Raw genomic sequence first — 11,330 nt, forward strand, 5'->3', positions numbered from 1 at the left:
CTTATTCCAGCCTAATCCCATTTTCCTAAATAGACGGGTGTGTTAGAATAGTAATATATCCTCCACAGAAACCTACACTATACCCAAGGTTTTCCTGCCGAAGCAGACCAGGGTGCATGCCCCCTAGGTTTCAGTCATGTCCTCTGAATCATTCACGCTAATCGGGAGGACGGACTGGGGATTGATGAGATATTCCTTGCGTAAAAAGACCATTCAGGGTTGGCATATGACTATTTGCTATGTGTGAACCGGGGAATGAAAGTTGGTCTACGAGCTTGACCACTCTTCCTTCGTGCGGAAAACACATTACTCTAAAGAGTGAGGAGACGACGGCTCCCATGCAATAAATATAGTCTCGTCCAAGGTGTAGATTATAATCCAGGGGTCCTTGGGCTACCATTACCTTCATGTGAACGGTTTTCCTTCTTAATGTTATCGGCACATTGGGAAGGATCCCTAACAGTCGACTGGTTCCTTTGTCAAAGCCTGTTAGATTTCTCATCTCAGGCAAAAGCGATGGAAAACCAAGCGCTTTCCAAGCAGTTGAGGAAATGATACTCACAGAAGCCCCTTCATCTATGATGGTACCGGCCATGACCATTCTATATATTTAAGCAATGATTCGAAATGGTACACTGGCCGGTAAACGGGGTCTGCCTAGTAGATTCCAGTCAAAGGAAACAACCAGGTTGCTTGGAGGTGGGACCGAATAAACGGCCGGATATGACTCTGACGAACTTCCTTCCTGTGGTAAAAGAATGGGCAGACTTCCCCCATGTTCGTCGGAGTCTGTGCTCATGAAGAGAATTTGAACGGTGTCGTTCTTGTTCTCTTCGGCAACTGTATCATCTGAAAATTGATCCTCTGAAGGCAAGACCGGGTCAACTGCCGCCTCGACCTTTTGACTTTTGTCTGGTATGGATTCAGATGGTTTATCTTCAATAATAGACGCTTCGGCCGACCACAAGGGCATGTCAGCCAAATTTTCAACTAGTGATGGACTCGGCAAGAGTTTCTTATATCCAGGAGGAAGCCGTAGTGGTGAAACCGGACGGTCGTCCAAAACTCTTTTAGCTTTGTCTAAGAAGGGACAACAGTGGATGGCGTGATCGCCTTCACACAATTTACAAGGAAATTTATATTTTCCTTTTTGTCCAAGGGCTTCACTTTCACTAGTTGACAATGTACTTCCAACATGATCATTAGAGGTTGGTGACACCGGATTGTGAAAATGAGGAGACCAGTCCCTTAAGATCCGAGGGGTGCAAGGACAATCTGGATGATAGTGGTCTCCTTTGCAAATGACACATGGCGATTTAGGCCTGGTCGGTGCAGTGTGTGGATTTTCGCTAGACGATGCTTGGTTACCCCTTTTCGCCTTTGGCTCCTTCTTCTTCTTCTCCTTCTTCTTCTCAGTTACTTGATTCTTAGCTTTACCAGCTTCATCAAGTGAAGAGGAAGGAGGAGAGGAAGAATTGGACGAAGTATAAGGTTGGGGGGTAACTCTGGTATCGTTTAGTTGCTGACTTGATTATTCAGGAATCATGGTGTTCTGAACGACAGAAGTTGAGAAGAGCCATACGGGCAAGCCGATTGTCAATCCTAGAAGAGACAATGTGGCCATATGGGGTGCACCAACATCTCCCCAAGAGTAGAAGGGACTAGGATTTCCTCCAAGGGGAACTCGGTTGGTGGACTCCATTTTTCTCAACCTAAAACCAACGTAGGAAAGGTGATGATTATTCCATTTAAAATAAATTTTAGACGCTTTGACACAACTTGTTTTTTCAATTTTTAAGAGTCGAGAAAAAACAAAAGATGACTCTAGTCGCCTTCAATTTTTAATGAGCTTGAAGTGACAAGTGCTCAGATGGACCTTTTCTGTTAAAGAGTTTGAAAAGGAACGAAAGGGACTGCTCTGGAAATCTAGACAGAGGGATTACAAAACCAATCGCAAAACTGCAGAATAATTTTTACGGTACGACAGTCAATCTTCCTGAATGTTGTGTTAAGTGCATTGCGATCGATAGGGCGGCAGACATATCTTCCTATGGATAAAGGATTAAGCATATTGTGGTATCCCAAAATATACTCGACGGTACGTGGGAGCACAAGTTCGTACTGGCACTTATCATCTCAAAGTGGAGGAATCACCCAACCAACAGTGAAAACAACAGTTACCAAGCTTTACGACGCCGGAATACGTCTCTAGCCTAGACTTCTAAATGTTGTGCGTTAGGTTCCAAAGCGTTTTTAGATTCATTAAATTTATTTTATAGCTGATCTTGCTTAAGAAATTTGCCTTTCAAGTTCACCGCATGATGTAGATGTACAATTCCTAAATTGCAATCTAAGATGATAAACAGTCGTTTAATCTTCTTTTTGCAATGAAAATCCTAGCTACTAAGGAAAGAGAGATGGCGTTCTTTCAACAAAGAGCAGAGAGAACACACTATATGCATTGTCCTAAATCAAACCAACAAACAGTTTAAATGCAAATTCACATGCATGTATTTGTTTTCAGCCTTCTTAATGTGTGAATGATAAAAAGAAAGCTAAGCGCAAATCTGAATTATTTTTCAAAGCGACAATTACTAACAAGCTCCTTTTCAAAACAAAATGAGGACAATGACGACACTTTGTTATTTGGAATTGAAAACTTTCTTTCGACACTTGAAAAACTACTAATTCAAATCAAATACAAGAGTAACAGTGTAATCGACTATCAAGAACAATCAAATTCTCTTCTATGACTGAAAACGACACTTGCGACACTTTCAAATCAAGAAACGATAGTACAATTACGCTACTTCTTTGTAAAGGAGAACTGAAAAGGACTCAAAAATACATAAAAACATTTACAGTTCTTTGCACAATGGAGGCAGAAGAACAACAAGGAAAGGGGTTTCAAATAGAGGTGTATTGACTACAGGTAGCAAAACTCCTGAATAGAGCTGAAAAGTATGAACACAGAAGCCAAAATCTAAGAGCAGAGGAGCTCTGATCAGCGCACCTGTAGCATAGGGAAACTGAAATGAAAGGCACCTACTACACTTGTGAAGTGTGATGCATTCAAGTTTCAAAGAAGACACAGTGCGATGGACTAGGGACGAGACTTTAGCTAGGTTCCGAGTCACAGTTTGCAGCTCAGTTCAGGGAATTAGGCCGAGGAAGTGGTAATCAGTAAATCAATCACAGGGGTAGATCTAAAGAGGTTACTAGAGCCACCACAAGGGCAATTAGAGAGCTTTTAAATCAATCGTTTAATTCATAAACAAAACCCGGAGATAGACTGAAGCAGCATTGATCTACTTTGCACTTGCATAGCAAATGCAGTTCGAGGGCTAGCTGGCTTGACTTCAGGCTTCGTCTATAAGTTTATAAAGTGAAAAAATGTAGATAAACAAACAATCTATTCGCTCCCCAACGGAGTCGCCATTTTTTTATCGGGAAAGCTAGTGTCTATGCAGAGCTTCTAGTCCCACTAAGGCTGGTAGCTACCTTAGAAACAAACAAACTAAAAACTACTTTCGTTTTCCTTTATGAAAAATAGATGAGTGGGGAATAAGGAGACCAACCTCTGTCTTGTACTTGGTTCCTTGCTCGATTCCTCTCCCTTCTGATAGATCTTTGCTACTCACTTCCTTGTCTACCCAGCTTCACAGAGCACCTTTAGAATCAAAGTAGCATAATACTATCCAAGAACATAGATCTATTATCATAAACAATATAGGACTAGATGTATATTGACCACACAAATGCATAAAACATCAATTATAGAAGAATGTGGAGGAAAACTTGAAAAACTTTATTGATAATCAAGAAAGAGAAAAGAGGATTACAACCAATTGTTCTGACCCAACATCATCCTCTCAGCAAGTAAGCCCTTCTTCACCTCATGAAAAGCTTAGATCACCCAACACTATGATATTGCACCAAGAAACTAGCAGCACTTCCTTACAAGATACAAAATTCCAGCCTCTGGATCTCTGGGATGACGGATCCATATATAGATGTTTGCAAGGGAGGTGAGTCAGCTTTTGAGATTTGATTAGTGTCCTCTCTCTGATAGTTCTTGATTCCACTTGGAGATTGATGATCTCTTACTCATCCCTGGTCGAATGCAGAGAGGCAAGTGTCACAGGAGAAGTTTCTGGAAGATTACATGCTCCTCCACCTTGCGGATTGACCCTGCCATTTGTCCACTCTCGCCCATTGCACCCCATAGAAGGGATTTTCAACATGCATCGCACCTACTTTTTGTATTCAGGTGGGATGCAACGCACTTAGACCATGGAGCAGGTGAAATGGTCCAGTTTTGACCATTTCTGAGTAGTTTTTCATGGAGAACTTCTGGGAGATGCTGTAATCAATTGACCTTCTTCTTTTAGGGGTTGGAACAACACCTTTAGGGACTTAGGAGCCCTTGGTTTATGGACATTTATGATTGGGGTTGCAATGCCCAAAAATGTCTATAACACACCTCCACCACAGTTTAATATGGAAAATTTAGTGAAGCTTCCTTTGTTCAAAGGTTTGGGAAATGAGGACCCAGACTAGTTCTGGCTCGTCGTGAAAGTTGTATGGGATGCTCAGGGAATTATAGATGATCACATGAAGAGGGCAACATTGGTTAGTTCTCTACAGGATCGCACACTAACCTGGTATATCAAGTACTCTAATGATAACCCTAATGCTGGAGTGGCAGACATCCAAACCGCGCTAAACAAAGAATTCAATAGGCCTAAATCTTAAGCACAGTCAATTATGGGGTTCAAGGAAATTGTGATGAAATAAGGTGAGACACCTTTGGAATTAGATCAGAGGTTGAATTATAAAATACGCAAAGCCAATATGAACTTAACAGACAGGCAACAACGCGAGTGGTTTACGGCTTCGCTACTGCCACACTAAAGGGTTGCGCTGTTATAACATAAGATAATAACTCAGGCAGGGGTCTTGGAGATTGCAATGAGACTGCATGAAACAATGATGTAAGATCCAAATCTGGGGGTTCAACAGATCCATGCATAGTTGAAAAATCTTTGCCTTGAGATGCAAAGCTTGAAGCAGGATATAGCAGTTTAACCAAAGATGCACGAAGAGATATGGTTCTTGAAATGCAAGGGTCAAGGGCATGACAAAGACCATTGCCAGGTCTTTGCAAACTACATTGTAGGAGGGGGACCGATGCCTTTGAGGCTGGATGCTCAAGCAGGACTGAGAACGGGGCTTGCATTTTGGTGCGCTATATGTCAGGTAGCAGGAAAACATGCCAGAAACAACTATCATTTTCTACAAAAGTTTGTACAGACATCGCAACAACTTTTCTACAACTTCTGCAGGTTGGTAGGGAACGATGAGCGTAACTGTAGAAATTATGAATTGATGATGGATAGAACACCCACCTATAGGGTCTAGGCAGAAACATGGCCCCCCGACCAGAGCATGGGAATGGCGCGGACAGGCTTTCAGGGGTGCGGACGAGGATGAAGCAGAGGAGGACCTGGCAGATGTCAAGGACAGCTGATTTGCTACAATTGTTGAGGACTAGGACACTATGCCCATGATTGCACTAACCCAACATGTCTGTCGTGCAAGTATTGCACTCTGTTTGATCATGAAATGGAAGATTGTCCCACGCTGATAGAAAGGATATGTGACAAAGGGACACTACTGTCTCAGCTGACTCAGAACCTGCAAATGATGAGGTCTGGGCCATGTGAAGAGGATCCAAATGTGAATATAGTGCTTTGAAGTGGAATCACAACAGGAGATGATAAGGGGAAATAACCCGAGGATAGTACATGGGTTCGCAACACTCCGCTGAAGGAGGCTGAGCTCAATTTGGAGTGTGCACATGAAACTTGCATGGAAGTGAAGAAGATCTTCGCTGAGTTATCCACCTCAGAGAACAAGGATAAGCCTGATCAGGACGTGGACCCTTCTATGCTTAAAAGTTTCCTAGAGACCTGCATGAAGTTACTGCGTGATAGCAAGGCTATGAAGGGGCTACAAGATATCATAAACAGATGCATTGAAAATACTCTGGGTGAGCCACACGTAGTACAAAAGATTGGTAAACACAAGAGAAGGACGGGACAGGAGATGAGACTAACTATGCAGATAGGAGAGTATGAAATCGATCAGGTTATTTTGGACTTGGGGTCAGACGCGAATGTCTTATCGAAGCAGACCTAGGAATGAATGGGGAGACCTACACTGTAGTGGTATCCGATTTAGCTAAGGATGGAGAACCAGTAGAATATCATCCCCATGGGGTGGCTACAAGGGGTGACTGTAGATATTGAAGGTGCAAGCATGATGGCTAACTTTGAAGTAATAGAAATTATCGATGACAACAACCGCTATCCTACAGTCCTAGGAATTGACTGGGCTACTGATATGAATTGGGTAATCAATCTAAAGAAGAAAAATATGATATTTGAGAAGAAATCACTCCGTGTAATAGCACCTCTAGATCCTGCTGAGGGATCACGCTATACTAAACCAGTCTGTGATTATGAGAGCGATGCCAATCTGGACTGTATCTAGCAGATAATAGCATGAGACCAAGATTAGGTGAATGCAACAACCGATGGACAAATTACATGGGATCACGAGAGTTCATACGCCTCAGACTCTGACGAAGAATTCGAGTGCTGGCAGAATCAGTTACATGAGGTAACTACTCTGAGCTGTAACATTATGACTTGATCGCTGTGCTATGTGTCGTCAAAGGTAAGAAATCTACCCAATTATGATAGCGTGAATGATGTAGATATCTTTTTGGATGCATTTGAGAGGGAGGTACTAGAAAAGCAATGCTTCCAAGTGTTGGACTTGGCACTACATGCTACGCCCACAAGATGGTGGGGTACGTGCAAGGGAAGCTTTGATGATTGGTGCAAATGTAGGAGGATGATGAGAACACACTTTTTTAAACTGAAGGTGCGAATAATGGACAAATATGATGGGCAGGATGATCCACGCATAGGCTTGGCCAAATGGATTCAAGCTTATGGAGAGAATCCCCAACCTGAATGGGTGCACTTGTTCTGTCACATGCTGGATGTCGTCCCAATGAACTGGTACATAGAAATGAACCTCCACCATGGTACTAGTGAATGGGATATTCTGCGCGAAGGATTCATAATGACATTCAGTTTTGAAGATGGGTTTGACTATATCAATGAGGTGCTCCAAGAGGTGAAAGCAACAATCTTTAGGATGTTGTAGGATCCTTTGGACCTGGTTCAAACTGAGTGCGATACTTAGCTGAGTCACGCGCTGGAATGTTATAACGTGACCATTGAAGAAGAAGATGAGGATCCATAAAATAATAACATCCTTGAGAGAGAAGGCCATCGTGAGGTTGAAGGATCGCAAATTGAGAATCCTGATATAACCATGCCACTGAAAACAAAACAAGTAAACATTGGTACAGAGGCGGAACCTAAATTTGTGAAGATTGGAGACCACTAGGATGACACGATAGTTTATAAGGTCATTTAATTGCTCTATGAATACCAAGATTTATTCCCTACCAAGTATATGGATCTAAAAGGGATAATCAGAGCCCTAGGTGTTATGAAGATGACATTGAAACCCGACGTGAATCTGGTTATGCAAAGTCCTTACCGTCTCAATCCAAAGTTTAAGGAGAAGGTCCACTTAGAGCTAGACAAGATGCTCACGACAAGCATCATTGAGGCTATGGAAGAATCTAATTGGGTAAGCCCAATGGTGGTACAAAGAACAAGCAGAAGGATGAAATAAATATATGCATGGATCTCAAAAATTTGAATGATGCTTGTGTACATAATCCTTTCCTGACTCCATTCATGGATGAAGTGTTGGAAAATGTAGGTGGCCAGGAAGCATATTCCTTCACTGATGGGTTCTCTAGATACAACTAGATCAAAATCTCACTAGAGGACAGGAGCAAGACGACCTTCGTGATTGAGTGGGGGTATTTCCAGTACACTGTAATTCCATTTGGATTGAAGAATGCACCTCCGATTTTCTCATGCGCAATCGTTACAACGTTCAAGGAATTTATTCATAAGTTCCTGGAAGTATACCTTGATGACTGGACTCTGTTTGGGTTGGTGAAACACCATGTCGCCATTTTATGCCTAATGCTAGATACTTGTCAAAGATACCAGATTACGCTCAATCTGAAGAAGTTTCTATTTTGTGTTCCTTTTGGGACCCTGTTGGGTCATGTGTTTTGCAGATAGGGATTGATGGTAGATCCCACAAAGATCATGGTGATACTAAATTTGGAAGTGCCAACAAGTGTGAAACAACTGCGCAATACCCTAGGACACATAGGATATTACAAAATTTTTATCAAAGGCTATGCCCAGATCACCGCACCTATGGCAAAGTTGTTGAAAGAGGATGTCACATTCTGCTAGAATGAGGATTGTAAGAAGAGCTTGGATGTATTGAAAGAAAATATGGTCACCGTGCTGATTCTAGTCTTCCCGAATTAGAAGAAGGAGTTTCATGTACATGTCGACTCGTCATGTATAGTGGTGGGAGCAGTACCGACATAGGCTGGCGGAGGATGCTTGGACCATCCTATTACATTTGCAAGTAGGATGTTATCCAAGGCAGAGAAGAACTATTCCACCAGTGAGCGCAAAGGGTTAGCCATGGTGTATGTGCTCCAGAAGTTTAGACACTACTTGCTCGGAGGCCATTTTAAGATGTATACAGATAACTCCGCATTGAAATACCTAGTCAATAAGCCTGTGTTGGGGGGGAGAATCTGCAGGTGGTTGTTATTGCTCTAGGAATATGATTTTGAAGTTATTATGAAGCCTAGATGACTGAACACAGGACCAGACTATCTATCGCGCATCAAAACAATGGAGGATCCCGCTAATTTGGAAGAAGGATTGCCTGACGTGTAGCTATTTCGAGTGCATGTCATGGATGGTCATTTTGAGGATATCATACACTTCCTAATGACAGGGACAGCCTCGAAAGGTTACAACGTCCAACAGAAGAAGGAATTAGTGGTGTGTGCGACATATTTTTCTATCATTGTTGGGAATTTGTACAGAATGGGGTCTGATGAGATATTGTGACTATATGTACCAGAGTTTGAAAGAATCAACATCCTCATGGATGCTCATGGGGGCGCCGCTGGAGGATATTATGCAGGAAGAGTGGCAGTGCAGAAGATTCTACGCTCAGGGTTGTGGTGGACAACCGTCCATCAGGACTCAAAAGCGTATTGGAAGGCATCTGAAGTGTGTCAAAGGATTTGCAGGCCATCACAGAGGGATGATATGCCTCTAAATTCACAGAAGATGTTATAACCCTTTGAGAAATGGGTGATAGATTTTGTGGGACCCATTCAGCCCCAAGGAAAGATGGGAACAAGGTACATTATCACCGTGATGGAGTATTTGACTCGTTGGGCAGAGGCATAGCCTATGAAGGATTGCACAGGCGCGACTACTATGAAGTTCCTCTTTGAGAATGTACTGACATGGTTTGGTTGTCCAAATATTTTTATGAATGATCACAGTATGCACTTTCTGAATGAGACGATCAGTGAACTAATGGAGGAATTTCAGTTATATCACCAAAAGAGCACGCCTTACCACTCGTAGGCTAACGAGACAATGGAAGCATTCAATAAAGTACTAGAGAATGCGTTGATCGTGGTTTGCAATGCTCAACGAAGTGATTGGGACCTATGGATACTTGCAGTACTACGGGCTTATTGAATGACATGCAAGAAGTTCACTGGACAAGCTCCCGTTAGGCTTGTCTATGGTGTTGAAGTGGTAATGGCTATGGAATATATTGTGCCTAGACTGTGCATAGTGGAAATAACGGGTATGACAGATTGCAGAGCCCTGGACGAAAGGTTTGCACTGTTGGATGAGCTTGAGGAAGATATATTTCTAGCTAGATTTCATGAAGAGGTCCAAAAGCAACATGAAAAAGCAAGGCATGATCAACACATTAAGTTGTGCACCTTTAAGGTAAATGACCAGGTTTTGTTATATGACAACAAGTTTGATAAATTTCCAAGGAAGTTCAGGATGCACTGGTTACGGCCCTATGTCATTAAGGAGATTACCGATGGAGGAGCGGTACAGTTGGTTAAATTGAATGGAGAACCCTTCCCAAGGAAGGTGAATGGCAGTCGATTAAAGCCATACACCTGTGGTCAAACCGTGTGACTAGATGAAGGTAGCATAGTCTTAGCACTCCAAGAAGTTGAAAGGAGGCGTTGGACTATAAACTACATTGCCCAAGTTGGGGAGCTGCATGATTTGAGGACTACACGAAGCAAGGAAGTGTCACAAGGTTTGTGGCAGTGCGAAGAGAGCTGTGCAACCCAGGGAGAAGTTGTGCAGGTTGGCCGAAAAGTGATCGATAAAGTCATTGTTCATGATTTGACAGTATAAATGTGGCTAAATGGAGCGGGCGGCCAACATTTAAGATGAAATTTATGGCTTAGATCCTTGAAAATCAGCTGCCAATCCGGCATTAAGGAACCAAATTTGGGGGGAACAGTCAAATTTGAATTCAAAATTCCCTATAAATTACAAGTGGATGACCAACGAAAAACACTTGGAATTTTGAGAATTGTGTTGTTGAGCTCTCAGGGACTCATGAACCGAGAATTATTCGAGGCATTGAAAGCGACTCCAACATTTACAAACTTACTAGAGACGTTGCGAGCACTGTTGGAAAGCGTTATGTTGGCACCCATAGAAGCTATAGACATTGAAGTAGAGGAGTCGGTGCCGGAAGTTGAGATGGAGGCAGAAGTAGTTGCTCAAGAGGTTGTCGAAGTACTAGTCGAAGTCCCCAAATCATCGAGGATGCTAAGACCAAATCCAACCCCAACCAAAGAGACCTCCAAGGATATAAAGGGAAAGCGGCCTGCCATACCAATGCATGCATTGCCAAGGAGAAACTCACAAATACCCACCGCATAGGAGAAAGGAAAGTTCATAAATTTGGAGCCGGAGGAGGAAGACATTGAAGACATCCCAATGGATGATGAGGATGTGGGAGTTGAAGTGGAGGAGGTTGAAGCCTAGGGTGTGGACCTTATTACTCGGCTACTATCAGGCCAGGCAGTAACTCTTCAAAAAAAATTGATTCGTATATCTATTCCTTCAGGTTGATCTTTATTATATACATGAGGGAGAGACTATTCACTTCATCTCCCGATGAATGTTTATATTACTTATTAATTATTTACATTATATTCACCCAATCCTAATGATTAGGTGTCAAAATTTCCCCAATTAATCTGAAGGGATGTTGGTGAGTCCAAGCATCATTCT

At 42.4% G+C, this 11,330-nt stretch overlaps 1 pseudogene; it reads left to right on the plus strand.

Annotated features, from left to right (window-relative positions):
* Window positions 1-10,976, plus strand: part of LOC149167256 (uncharacterized) — a 62,714-nt pseudogene extending 51,738 nt beyond the window's left edge.
* Window positions 10,977-11,330: the final 354 nt, after the last annotated feature.

This window comes from Pinus tabuliformis, chromosome 5_1, assembly GCF_031772625.1.
Source record: "Pinus tabuliformis cultivar Carrire ecotype Pingquan chromosome 5_1, CPIR1, whole genome shotgun sequence".
Taxonomy (NCBI): domain Eukaryota; kingdom Viridiplantae; phylum Streptophyta; class Pinopsida; order Pinales; family Pinaceae; genus Pinus; species Pinus tabuliformis.